This window comes from Atractosteus spatula, chromosome 5 (assembly GCF_055471065.1).
Source record: "Atractosteus spatula isolate fAtrSpa1 chromosome 5, fAtrSpa1.hap1, whole genome shotgun sequence".
Lineage (NCBI taxonomy): Eukaryota > Metazoa > Chordata > Actinopteri > Semionotiformes > Lepisosteidae > Atractosteus > Atractosteus spatula.
Genome location: NC_142710.1, coordinates 9,574,292 through 9,588,634, shown reverse-complemented (window position 1 = coordinate 9,588,634; position 14,343 = coordinate 9,574,292). Strand labels below are relative to the sequence as shown.

The 14,343-nt window shown below is 41.5% G+C and overlaps 1 protein-coding gene across 7 annotated transcripts in view; it reads right to left on the bottom strand.

Annotated features, from left to right (window-relative positions):
* Positions 1-14,343, bottom strand: part of LOC148834015 (butyrophilin subfamily 1 member A1-like) — a 318,969-nt gene that overhangs the window by 28,399 nt on the left and 276,227 nt on the right. The gene's annotated exons all lie outside the window — the stretch shown is intronic.

Here is a 14,343-nt window from a genome sequence, read left to right as displayed (position 1 = left end):
GATGTTTGAAGAGGTTATTTGCAATGAGATGTTTATTTAATTAAATAGCGACACCACATTCTATTGAGAATTAAAACAATGTATTAATTACTCATTTCACATTAAAACCAGAGTTATCGGCATCAAAGAGAGCTCTCCTGGAACTTTAACTTTTACAATGTCATTATCAGAATTAACAGAATATTAATTCTGTTACACAATTCAGTTCAGTTTATTGTCATCTACACAAGTGCAATGAGAGGCTTATTTGCATATAGGCTCCAATACAAGGACATTAAAGAAAATCATAAACACAGAACAGCAGCAGCAACAACGAGTTACATAACTTACAACTTAAAAAACATCAGTGTGAGCCAGTGGTAGATACAGAATACAGACGTCTTCTGTCCACAGAGGTTTTCAGTCTAGATGTGCCCTCAAGCTCTCCCATGTGTTAGAAACTCTGTCAGTCTGTAAGTTCTGCACCACCTGTGACCTTTCATTGACCTCAATAGCACTTCCTGTTGACCTTTCCACCTTCAGACTTTGCAATGTACTGAGGCATGACCTCTCACTGACCTCTATCCCACTCCTGTTGACCTTTTCACCTTCAGACTGGGTGATGAGCTGAGACGTGACCTCTCACTGTTCTCTGCCCTTCACTGTGCGGGAGTCTCTGATGTCTCTACATCAGCTACAATCTCTGCGACTTGTGTGAGTGTGTGTGTGTGTGTGTGTGTGTGTGTGTGTGTGTGTACAGTCTACCTGCTCTCCACCTTCTTCTTCTGTCACTGCACTACCTCTCTCTGTCCTTCCTGTCCTCTTCTGACCTCTAGAACTTAGTTTGCATGATCTAGAGGCAGCTTTTGAATGAATGGGGTTTACTTTCAACATCACAACAGAAAATAATTGCTTACATAGTTTTCTCTGTGGTCAGTGAGAAGTATTTTACAAGGTTTATAAAACCCAGGAAGCTGGAAGCAGAAATACACAAGGTCAGAGCAGCTCTGTAGTTTCATCATTCCCAGAACCTTACAACAAAGTGTGTGCTGTATAATAAACAGCTAATTCATCCAGGTAATATTGTCCCCTACCAGCTCGTCTGATACTCCTGGGGTGTCAATTCAAAATGACAGAAGTCAAGTTCCCCTGATTCAGCCCTCTGTCTGCTTTCACTCTGATCAGTTTCAGGCACCTCAGTGGCTCCTCCCACTGAACTGGGACCAGCCAATCATTCTGCTCTGAACTGGCTGAATACATCTGTCACTCATGTGTCTTCTGCTCTCTGATTAGCCTGCCAGTCTGTCAATCACCAGGACTCCCTGTTACATAATTGAAGTTGTAGATTATTGTGTCTTCCACTTTATCAAATGACTCTCTCTGAAAATCAACTCTCGTACCCAAGAGTGAAATTGGTACCATGTGTTACTGACAAGAGCCCAGCCCAGCTCACTGAGAGAGGAAACAGCACTCAAGAGCAACACTGAAGCTCAGAGTGAAGATCCTCAGTTCAACACTACCAACAAATATATATTAATGTTAAATATATCTGATATTGCTTTACAAAAAACTTGATTTTCCATCAAACACCTGACAATTGTAAATTTGTAATTTATATTTCTTTCACTAATGAACTGTCTTATGCAATATACTGTAATATCTTAATGGCAAAACAAAAGTGTACTACTTAATCATTTGCTCAAACATTTTTTTTTTATTTGAAAAACATTACATGTGTGACCTACTGTATAATTTAAACGTTTCCACAGCCAGATTAACAAACACTTTTCTACCTGTGAAGTTGTAACCCAGAAGATTTGCTCTTGAAGTGACACAGACCCTCAGTCAGTCCCCACAGTGAGCAGAGAGCAGCAAGCTGTCTTCATGACTTCTGCCTGTCAGCTGCTGACGTATTCAGTCCCCATCTCTCAGGGCTCAGTGCTGCTCTCAGTTCCAGGTCTCCAAGACCACAATAACCACATGTTGCAGAAGGGGTGGAGCTGAGATTGTACATGAGCAGACTTCCTCAGACAGTTCATGCACCTTCCTCATTATAACACTATGACAGCAACACGATCCTTATTCTAGAAGGACAATAATGACTGAAATATTACAACAGAAAAGACCTAGAACAGAATTAAAGACACCTCACAGGAAATACAAATAAATAAAGTACATCCTGAGACTTTGTGTGCACTGAATGGTTATTAAAATCAGTCATGAGAAGTGAGTCACAGCTGAGGGCAGTCTATACTCTGATGAGACACAGCTGTGGGAGGTCCTATAAGAGCAGGTTGGATATTTACCTCTGTGCTCTGATGAGACACAGCTGTGGGAGGTCCTATAAGAGCAGGTTGGATATTTACCTCTGTGCTCTGATGAGACACAGCTGTGGGAGGTCCTATAAGAGCAGGTTGGATATTTACCTCTGTGCTCTGATGAGACACAGCTGTGGGAGGTCCTATAAGAGCAGGTTGGATATTTACCTCCTGGGAGAACATACCAGGCTGCTGGTCCTGGGCTGGCCTCAGCTGAGAGAGGACAGAAGATTAAAGAGTCTCACACGTACAGTACCACACATGAGTGTGAACAGTAGACCAAGAGTAACACTGAAGCTCACAGTGAAGGTCTGCAGTTCCACATTATCAACAAGAACAGTGTCATAAACTCCAAACACCGTCTCAAGACAATCAAGTAAGATATCATGGCTGACAGTGTCGAAAGCAGCCCTGAGATCAAGAAGGATGAGGACAGAAAGAGAACCAGAATCAGAAGCCATTAGAAGATCGCTAGTGACTTTGACCAGGGCAGTTTCTGTGCTGTGTAAGTGTCTGAAACCATAATGGTTCAAATAGGTTATTTGCAGTGAGAGGATTATTTAATTAAATAACAACAACATGTTCTATCAAGAACTTTTGAAATTAAAAGAGGGTTTCAGCCTAATGAACCGATGTACTTATTACAGTTCACTCTGTGAGAAATGAAGGAGGCCACTAATTGATTCTCCTTCCCACATGCTCTCCTGTCCGCTGATTTGCTTCAGACTCTCTTTTGATTGAAATTCTGTGCTGTTTCTCCTCTCTTTTAACTTCTTCAACAAGTTTCTTCTTCTGGTTACTGTAATAACATTGGATGTGTCAATAAAATAAGTGAAATTAAAAAGAGCTCAGTTATGGGTGAAGCACTGCTACTGATCTCCATCTTATGTGCTGTGTTTCTAAAAAATAATTTTACCTTGTACCTTTTCAGCTCTGGAAAATAGCTCATTGTTAATCTTCTGAGCCAGAATCAAGCTGTGAAATCTTTGACTGTGGAGTCTTCCTTTCAGTCCCACACAGGAACTCAGTCTGGCTCAACTTTATTCATAGACTCTTGAGTTCTTTCTCCTGGTTTGGAAAAACACATTTAGAAAGACATGGAAGTGAATGAAACACACGTGGGAGACAACACAGTACACTGAATATGTAATAAACTGGTATAACTAATGTAAGTGTATTTTTGGAATAATAGGAAATATGCTTGTTACAATATATTATTGGCAATATATTTTTCATTATAATTCAAGTATAATTTAAGGAATTATGAGTTGATTTAAATATATATTTTCATGATATTGAAAGACACTGAATGTCCACATATTTTCATTATTTCCAATCTAATTTATATCCATAAATAGCTGGTGGGATGAGTGGATGACTGGTCTCTTGGCTTCATGATCTGTGTAACCGCTGACGATGGAAAATGAGGAAGAGTAGGCAGACTCCTCCAACACTCCCACACTGGAGCCACTGTTGTCACAGACAGCACAGCCCCAGAGCAGAGCTTCTGCACTAGAGACAGGAGAGGAGAGGCTGAAAACACCTGGGAGTCTGGCTGAGAGCCCACTGACTCTACACTGGACAGGGCTCAGCCTGTGTGCCACCACAGGGGAAATGATCCAGACTTGAACCTGTGATCACACAGCTCATCACTCTGGAGTGCCTGTACTTGTGAACACACTCAATAAACAAAGAGAGCTGGGCTCCAGCTTGATATACCTGTTTCACAGAAAAGTCCCAGAGCTCCTGCGTTCTTGAACACTGATCTGTGCTCGAGCTGCATGATCACAACAACACAGCCTGAAGCCACAGCCCAGTTTCCCAGAATCCTCCTGCTTCTCTGTGTTACAGCAGAAAGTGAAAATTGAAAGCAAAAATAATCCATTACTGCGATAAAGAGAGTCTCCGAAGTGAAGGTCACTTTTCAAATCTAATTATAAAGAGGCCTCAGACAATTATATATTTCTTCCTGAACAATAGAAACTGGAGCTCAGACCACAATTTTCAGAGTATCCAACCTGTAAGTATCCTGTGATTTTCATACCAGTTAACAGCACAGTGTACTGTAGGATTAGGTGCTGTCCTGTCGCAGTCAGACAGTACAGATATTCACACGACTGATGAATTATTAATGTGTATCTGAAGGTGTAAAATATCACAGTTTGTGCTGTATTTTCACTGTATTTGCACGGATAACAGGCAAACAATAAATCCCACGGCTCCGGTTGAAAGTTTTTCTTTCACTTTGTGTTTCCTGTACTTGAATGGTGCTTCTGTCTCTCTGGACAACATCTCTGAACATTGGAAAGATAAAAAACTTTTCTCAGCAGTCTGGACTGTAGTTAACACTGTAAACATCCCGTCAGTATAAAACCAGGTGAGTGTGAATCTGCTGAAAGTGAGGCTCCCCTCACTACCAAACTACAGCTGGATAATTCTCTAAGTGTCTGTTTCTGTGAAATCTTACCATCCAAAGTGTTACATTTGCAAGTCAGTAGTAAAGGCTGCCCATTAGAACATGTCTTTATCTTAGAACTGAAATCTGACATGAGTAACTGTTTATTTTAGAGATGAGCATTGATTTATCAGAGATTTTTTTTAAAGGTGAAATGACATTAGAGGGGTTTTATTTGAAATATCTGACTTTTTTCTATTTCATATGGTTCATATCAGACAAGATGTTTTTATATTTTAGTGATTATCCCTGACCCAGTCTGAGTATTTCTATACTTCTGAGTTGAAGTGTGACCAACCTGAATGTTTCTGTATTTCCAAGATGAATTCTTATTAATAACAGTGTTTTCTCCTCTCTGTTGTAGAGATGAATTGTGACTGATCAGTGTGTTTCTTCATATGAGAGATTAAGACTGCCCACTCAGAGTCTTTCATTATTCCAGGTATGCTGTCGACTAATCTCAGTGTTTCTGTATTGCAGGTATGAAGTCTGACAGTTCAGCGTGGCTCTCTGTGACTCTGTTGCTTCTCCTCCAGTCCTCTGCTTCAGTATCAGGTACAGTGAAGAGAGACTCTCTCATTTCATTAGCCATGTTTTTATATGACTGTAACAGAGGCTGTTTTCTGTGTCCTAATCAAGCAGACAGGAGCTTATTTTTAAATACCTTTCCTCACTCCTTAGACAATTTCACTAACCATGTCTCAGTAAGGCTCTCCTCCTGTGTGCCCACTGGAATTCCTCATGGACATGGAGCTGGTCAAGGGTGTTCCTTAGGGATCAGACAGCTGTGAGAGTAGTGGAGGGGAGAGGAGGGTGTACCTTCCCATTTAACCCCTTCAGTCTCTGCCACACTCCTCCCCTTCATCCTCATGTCCTTGTTTCCTTCTTCAAACCCCTGTGTTCATGATAATGTCCAGGATTGTCTGCAAGTTTAGTTCCAGTTGTTCATGGGATCGGAGAGCCAAAACACTCTCCCATGTGTCTCAAATATCCACACTGTCCCCTTCAAGCTCTCAGCTCACACAGATGACAGTCCACAAGTAATCCTCACAATAGCCAGAAGCAGTATAAACAGTCTTTATGACTTTTAATGAGTCACAGGGAAGCAATCCTCCTCAGTTTCCTAAGTGGTGGAGACATGAAGACTTGTTTGTTGGTGAGACCTAAACACACACGTACCCCAAACACAGATGGTTGATTTACACATCACTGTTCAATAAGCACAGAGTGTCTGTCTGAATAAACATTCCTGTTCAGTGTTACCAGAGTCATTCAGTTTTTAACCCCACATGATGGGAAAACATGTAGGAAACCTGTTAACATGAGAGTGAAACCACAGCTTATTTTCTGGATTATTTCTTTCCTAACAGACAGACCTCAATGTGTCAGATTCAACCAGCAGGGCAGCACAATGACATTGATCTCCACTGGCTCTGCTCAGGGCTCAGCCACTCCTCCTGCTCTTCTCACATTGTAGACAGGTGACTGGAGGAGCCCAGACCAGACATATGTTTACTCATGGGCTCTGATGACACAGTGCCTTGGGGCAACCTTGTTGTGCCTTTATATAGCAAAGAGTGATTGTAGACACGTCTATTCAAGAGGCTAAGCTCCACTCTACACTTGACAGCTTAGGCCTGTGGTACCAAGATCATTTCCTTCACTTGAATGTTAATAAAACAAAAGAAATGGCCTAATCATCAATACAAGAACACTCACAGTCCTAAAGCCATGATCATCAATAGCAGTACAAGAACACTCTCTGCAAACCATTTATAGATGTTTTATAGAATCGGTCCTTACATTCAGCATCCTGGTTTGGGTCTCTTAGTATCTCCAACCAGAACAGGTTGTGTCTCTCAGTGGTGTCTCTCAGTGGTAGAATAGTGAGCTCTAGACAGCATACTCTTAAAGACCTGTATTATTGTATAACACACATCTTGTACGATTTCAAAGTGTGTTTTATTGTAGTTTTTGTATTTGTATGCGTGTATTTCTGGTCAGTGTATAAATTCTGCGATCACATTGTCCTGGGTCCTATCACCCCCTCTGTATGTCCTTTTCCCACCTGTATCAGGACATGTTCCTGGCTGTGAAGACTAAGCCTGTCTGTCCAGCTTCATACCTGCATCCATTAGTCCACTGAAGTCTAAGGGTTTCCCTCTGTCTCCTTCTTCACCATGAAAAAGGAGATGTTAAGATTTATGAACATATCTCATCACCTCCTTCCTCTTATTCACCAGCGTCTTTATAATGAATTCACCTCTTTTATAAGCCTATTGGGTAATGTCAATATTTATATAATATATAACACACTTGCCTGTTGACTTTTTAAATTGTGTGTGATTTGGTTGTACGATCCATGTATGAAAGATGGGTTTTAATGTACCCAGCACCACAGGTGAAGTTCCATCTAAGTCTAACCCTCCTCTCAAATGAAGAAGAGCTGCACAGACACTGTTATGAAGCCCCTTTGCTGTGCAGGAATGCTAATTAGTCAGGGAAGAACCTTTGTCTTTGATGTCACATCGAATACAGGAGCTTCAGATACAACTCACATAATAGCCCAGAGAACACATTTTCACCTCCAAAGGTGTGAAAAAGTTCCTTCTCACCCTCCTCTCAAATGAAGAAGAGCTGCACAGACACAAAGCCTCTTTACTGTGAAGATAATCAGTCAGACAATCCTCAGGTCAGGGAAGAACCTCCTGCCCCAGGGACAGGACAGAGGAGCCTTCCAGAAAAACACTTCAGAAGCACCAGGGCCATGGGGAAAGGCCCGGCTTTAAAAACTCAGCTGACAGAAAGATGTATTTATTTGTGTATCCATATGTATGCAAAAAGGATACAGTGAGAAGCTCCTTAGATGACCCAGCTATGAGGTATCATGACATGCTACTTACATTCTTTTCAGAAAATACAATTGTTTGCTAAAGTTCCCTCTTAAAGGCTCAAATGGCAGCTCTTGTGGTGCATTAGGATACTGCAGACAGATGTCATTTCACATCCCCCTGCCTCCGGACTGGCTGAGAAAGCAAACAGCAGGCGCTGTCTAGGCAGTCACGTGACTTGAAAAATAAGACTCTTTATCTCGGGAACGAAAGCAGCTCGGAAGCTACTTTCAACAGCACAACCTAGCACAAACAGAGCACTAACAGATGAGGCTGGTTTGCTTCTCCTGCCCTGCTGTAGGGGGGCTGAGTGATGTCACACTCATGTAAAAACAAGGCGCTATACAATATCTTGAGCATGAACACATGCTGCTTCAACACCACAAACCAGTACAAACGCAGCACTAATGAATGTGGGGGGTTTCAATGTTTGTGTTGTTTGTGGGGAGGGGGGCAACTTCACAGAGCTTAAGGATTGAAATATACCATAACATGTACTGTACTGTTTAATATGATAATTATACTTATTTTCACTTACAACTAACAATATTAATGTTCTTAACATGACCACTTAATATATTTGACTGACAAGAATTCAGTATTCATATCTGACCCCCACAACCTCCAGTGTACACTTTATATACACTTTTAAACAAAGACAAACACTTAAACCTTTACCAATGAAACAATAACATCCCTAAATATTAACTTACTGACATTCCTTAAAGGAACTAACTCAGGCTGGTATGTTTGCTTAAAAATGAGACAGTACAATAGGAGGGTTTCCAATCAATCCAAGTGGGTTAAACCAAATCATCACTAAATCCTCACCAGTGACATTCCTGGGGTCAGTGTGGGGCTGGTCCTGAGACAGTGCTGGACCAGCTCACACTGTGAGCAGCTGTGTAGAGGGGGAGGCTCATGCAGACTGTGTGCTCTTTCTCTTTCAGAGGTGTTTCAGCTTGTTGGTCCAGCTGCTCCTGTAGTTGTGTCCCCTGGTGAAGACGCTGTCCTGCCCTGTTACCTCTTAACCAGAGAGAGTGTAGAGGACCTGGAGATCAGGTGGTTTAGAAAGGATTATTATACACCTGTGTGTTTGTACCAGAACAGCAGGTATAACTCTGACAGACAGGACCCAGCCTACAAGGGAAGGGTGGAGCTTTTCTCCAATGAGCTCTCCAGAGGCAACGTGTCTTTAACACTGAGAAACATCACTCGCTCTGATCATGGAAAGTACATATGTATGGTGCTGTCTGATTTCTGGGAAGATGACACTGTTATTGACCTGTCTGTTAGAGGTGAGTGTTTAAAATGTAACTAATCGTTTCCCACAAAATAATTATTGTGCTGCATAATAGCAATTCTATAAAACATTTGTATGATAATGTGGGTGTATTGAATATCACTGATAGATACTACATGTAATCGTAATAATAACCTTCACTGAGGAGCACTTCAAACACAGTCTGATAAAGCTGACATTAATAAGAAACCTGTCTGACTCTGAGCCCCAGCAGAGACAAATCACATGACAAACATCTCAGACCTTAGTGAGACTTTCTAACAGTAATTGTGGAAGTTTTAAGTGAAAAACCAAAACCTTCTCTTGAATTGTGTTCACTCTGAAACTCGGATCAGAACACAGAATTGTCATGTTTTCCCAAAAAGAATAAATTCACCTTTACTTGTTGAGCCCCTGTCACGCTCGTAAGCCCCTCCTCTTAAGGAGGCTCCAGCCCTTCCTAGTTTAGTGTTGATCTCCTGCACCTGCCTCCGGTTCCTGCCCCCCGTGCTGTACAAGCCAGGCGTTCCTGCCAGTCTGGGCTCAGCTGTGGAAGATGGACACCCGGAAGTCCAGGAGCGACTCAGCGGCACAGGCTTCATCACGGTGTCCTGATCTTCTGGGTCCGGGATGAGGGAGCGTCTGGCCCCGTGACCCCCGACCCTCCGCCAGATCCCTCTCCGGCTTGTAACTCTGTTCGTCTGTCAGGATGGATCACCCGGTCTTGGACTATTGCTACACCCATGGAAGTACTTATGTACTTAGAAATATAAAAAATGTCAATATAGTGCCCATAATATTTGCTATTTTAGTTTTTCAAAGAAATGTTTATTTGTTAAAAGAAAACTCATGGCGACAGCTGGGCTCATACCTCCAACCTCAGCCTTGTGAGTCAGTCACTTAAACCATCACACCACAGACGAAGTCATGTGCTAAACAGTGAAACAGAAGTACACATTCTGTATCAATAGAAAGTCTTATACTACTGTTTGTGTTACAGTACATGAATATAGTTACACCATTATTAATTTCTTTACATACGCGATTCCATATTACCTATTAATCAAATTCTAAAAGTATACTTTTGTTTACTCTGATAACGAGCGTATTTGCAGAAAAGGTTAAAACATTATCATTTTTCACAAAGTATATAAACTTAATGTGTAAGCTGGGGTCTGTGGAAAGACATATTCCTAATGCAAGAAATTGTATAGGGCTAATAAAGTGATCTTATCAGTTCATTAGGCTGAATCCCTCTTTTAATGTCAAAAGTTCTTGATAGAACATGTTGTTGCTATTTATTTAAATAACCATCTCATTGCAAATAACCTATTTGAACCCCTCCATAATGGTTTCAGACACTTACACAGCACAGGAACTGCCCTGTTTGATGGAAAATCTTTTTTGTAAAGGAATATCAGATATATTTAACATTAATATATTTTTGTTGATAGTGTTGAACTGAGGATCTTCACTCTGAGCTTCAGTGTTGCTCTTGAGTGCTGTTTCCTCTCTCAGGAAGCTGGGCTGGGCTCTTGTCAGTAACACATGGTACCAGTTTCACTCCACACTTTCCTGTTAATTGTCTGCTTGGAGGTTTTGTACTGTGTGGTAAAAGGTAGATTCACCTGTTTAGAAACCAAAGTTTTCTAGAGCAGTTGAGTACGAGAGTTGATTTTCAGAGAGAGTCATTTGATAAAGTTGAAGACACAATAATCTACAACTTCAATTATGTAACAGGGAGTCCTGGTGATTGACAGACTGGCAGGCTAATCAGAGAGCAGAAGACACATGAGTGACAGATGTATTCAGCCAGTTCAGAGCAGAATGATTGGCTGGTCACAGTTCAGTGGGAGGAGCTTTCAATCGCTTTCAGGAAGATCCCTCAAACCCCACTCGAACCTGCATCAGGGGAGAATCAGTGGAAGGGCTGAACTGCAAGTTAAAATTTCAAAAAAGGACAACAGCAACTATGTTTCTTAAGGAAGCTTAAACAATTTAAGGTTGACAATTTGTTAAAATGTTTTACCAGTCTTTTCTTTGTCCTGATCTGCTGGGTTGTGAATTTGAAGCTGAGGAGAAAGATCGAAGTGAAGAGTACTGTCAAGCTGTGTCAGAAAGTCTTCACACCTACCCCACGTCTATCGATTATAAGTCCTGCTTAAAGCAAATTCCATCCTAGAGGACCACTCACAGCCTTTTCTTAATGAATCCCGAATACTCCCCTCACAGAGCAGATACACTTTTTCACCTCTGAAGGTAAACAGGTTTACAGTTCTCATTTCTGACAATACAGTGTATATTTGTATTGTGTTCAGCATTTGTGTGTTTTTCTTTATATTCTCTGCTACTATAAAACAAACTGCCTCTTTGGGATAATAAATACTTTCTCTGTGTCTAGGAAAAGCAGTTTAGATGTTGGACCTTGAACATCAGAGAAACCCTGAGAAGGAGACAAAACATTGTGTTCCTGATTTATAGCGGTGTTCTAGGTTCTGGTAAAGACAGAAAACTTGTGGTTTTGTAGATGATACGATAGGAACATAACACTGGAGAAAAAGCAAATAGAATTCAGAAAGAGAACATGGCACATGACATTTAATATCCTTTAGTGCAGGCAGTAAAAATACGAGCTGTAGTTTCAGTACGGGAAGTGCTGAGAGTATATCTGTCAGACACCAGTCCTGTATCACTTCATTCTCAGAGAAAGAGAAGAACACACCATGTCTCTGTGTGGTGTCTGCTGTAGACCTGCGTTCCTGCATGTCCTCACAGTCCTCACACTGCCTGAAGGACTGTCCTCTCACAGAAACACGCGTGTGCCTTGACAGCTCAGGCCTCTGACTGGTGCAGACTGGGTGTGTGGTCACTCTGACATCCTGATCTGGAACCTGTGAGCGTGTGTTCACATGCTGCAGAGTGACGGGAGAGAATCAGGTGAGCTGATGGAGGGTTAATGAACTGAGAGAGGTGACAGACAAGGAGCAGGGCGAAGAAGAGCTGGGAGACAAAGCTGATATGAGCTCTGTTATATATTCATATATTTGGCTAGAAACTTCAGGGTGCTAGATTAGCTGATAAGAGATCATTTGACTTGTATTAATTCATTGTATTCTTATTTATCAAAATGTTTTGCATTGTTGTTAAATTTATATGTGCCAAATTATGAGACTGTTACAATTAGGGATGATGAAAATGGAGAATAACAGAAATGATTGAGCATGTTAGTCAAGAAGTAAATTAATAATCTTAACCCTTTACAATCCTAATTGAGCTTTGTCAAGAATATATCTGAGAGGTTGGTATAGTTAGGGGCCGACGAGCTCTTTGTCCTCTGGCACAACATTGGTGAGTAGTAATTCAGGCAAACTTGGTTAAACAAATATTTATTAACAATGGCAATACACAGACTAAACACACAACGTTAACATACAACACACAAGTTACACAATGTACAAATTTCTAAGGGAGGTGTTTCAGAGGCCCATATCCTAAACATTAAGAGAAAAACAGACGGCTACCATGTATTTAACACCTCCAAAGGCCAAAAGAAGAGAAAGCTGCCTTCTGAACTAAAAACACAACATGTGGTTAAATATCTCTGCAGACCCAGCTGCTGCAGAATGAAAGGGAACAAATCTCCCTCTTCACACTAACACTAACACTAGCCAGGAGAGGCCTCTTTTAACCAAAGGATTTACACAGGAAATCAGAGCTCCATAAGAACCTCAGGATAGCAAGCTCTCTTAATAGGATTCAAATACTGAACTCCGGCCTGTTCTTTCCTGGTGATCTTCTGTCTTGCTGTGCTCCTGCCCCTCTTGTCTTCCTCTCTTCTGCTTGTTTTTATACCCTGTTCCTGAACTCTTGATAGGCACTGTTACGACCCCAAGTGTCTAGGGGTAAAGGGCTGTAACATTTAGGATTATGCTTTTGGAAACAGGTGGGTTCTGGTGAGGGACTAGGAAGGGTGATAAAGGTGAGTGCAAAAGTGATGATTTTAATTTGAATAAGTGACTGGTAAGACACAATAACACACAGGGGTAAGGAAGTGGTGCCAAAGGAAAAGAAAATAAACAAAATGAAGCTGGCTAGGAAAGTGAGGGAAAGCTAACCTGACTGCAAAAGAAAACCCGAAACACACGGTCTCCAGCGTCTTCAACACCCTAGCTAACCTCCACTGACTACCCAAAACCTTACAAGACAAACGGCACTCATCGTACTAAACTAGTGTTACTAATACAAAAACAACTAAGTGTGTAGAATGTACCCAACAACCTAAACTAACCTTATATACAAAAGTTCACCCAAAACAAGTGAACTAGGAATACAAATAAGGGAAAACGAGAGTAATCAACAGGAACAGGGTACAAAAGAACACAAAGGTTGAACATGTAACACGTCAGGGCAAGGTAATGGCAAAACAAGGATAAACACACAAACAAACGAAAGTACAAAGAAACCAACAAAACCGAAGCTGTACAACCAACAAACCAACAAACCAACAAACCAACAAACCAACAAACCAACAAACCAACAAACCAACAAACCAACAAACCAACAAACCAACAAACCAACAAACCCGAAGCAATAACCAAAACCAAACAGGACCGAAGTCAAACAAAAGGGCTCTTCCTTCAGAAAACCTCCATGTTATATAGTGAATAAGATGCACTCTGATTGGCTGAGAAGCTAATTGTCATACAGAACAGTGGTGTAATAGTGGGCCAATGAGGGAGGGAGTACAATCAAGGGTCAGCAGTGTGGAACATAAATAAAACACACAGATCACACACTGGGACGTAACAGGCACTAAATCATTTACCCAGAACTTAATTAACCAGGGTAAACTTTATTCTTGTTATTGCTTTGATCACCCCTGAATCTCAGCAAACATCTCTTTGTTTTGTTGAAGCTCCTGAGAACTGGAAGCTGTTGACAATAATAATAATAATACTAATTGCTTACACTTATATAGCGCTTTTCTGGACACTCCACTCAAAGCTCTTTACAGGTATAGGGGACTCCCCTCCACCCCCACCAGTGTGTCTCCCTCACCTAGATGATGCAACGGCAGCCATAGTGCACCAGAACGCTCCCCACACACCAGCTCTCAGTGGGGAGGAGAGGAGAGTGATGTAGCCAGTTCAGAGATGGGGATTATTAGGAGGCCATGTTTGGTAAAGGCCAGGGGGAAATTTGGCCAGGATACCTGGGTAACACTCCTACTCTTTTCGAGAAACGCCCTGGGATTTTTAATGACCACAGAGAGTCAGGACCTCGGTTTTACGTCTCATCCAAAGGACAGCACAGTGTCCCCGTCACTATACTGGGGCATTATGACCCACACAGACCACAGGATGAGTGCCCCCTGGTGGCCCCACTAACACCTCTTCCAGCAGCAACCTTAGTTTTCCC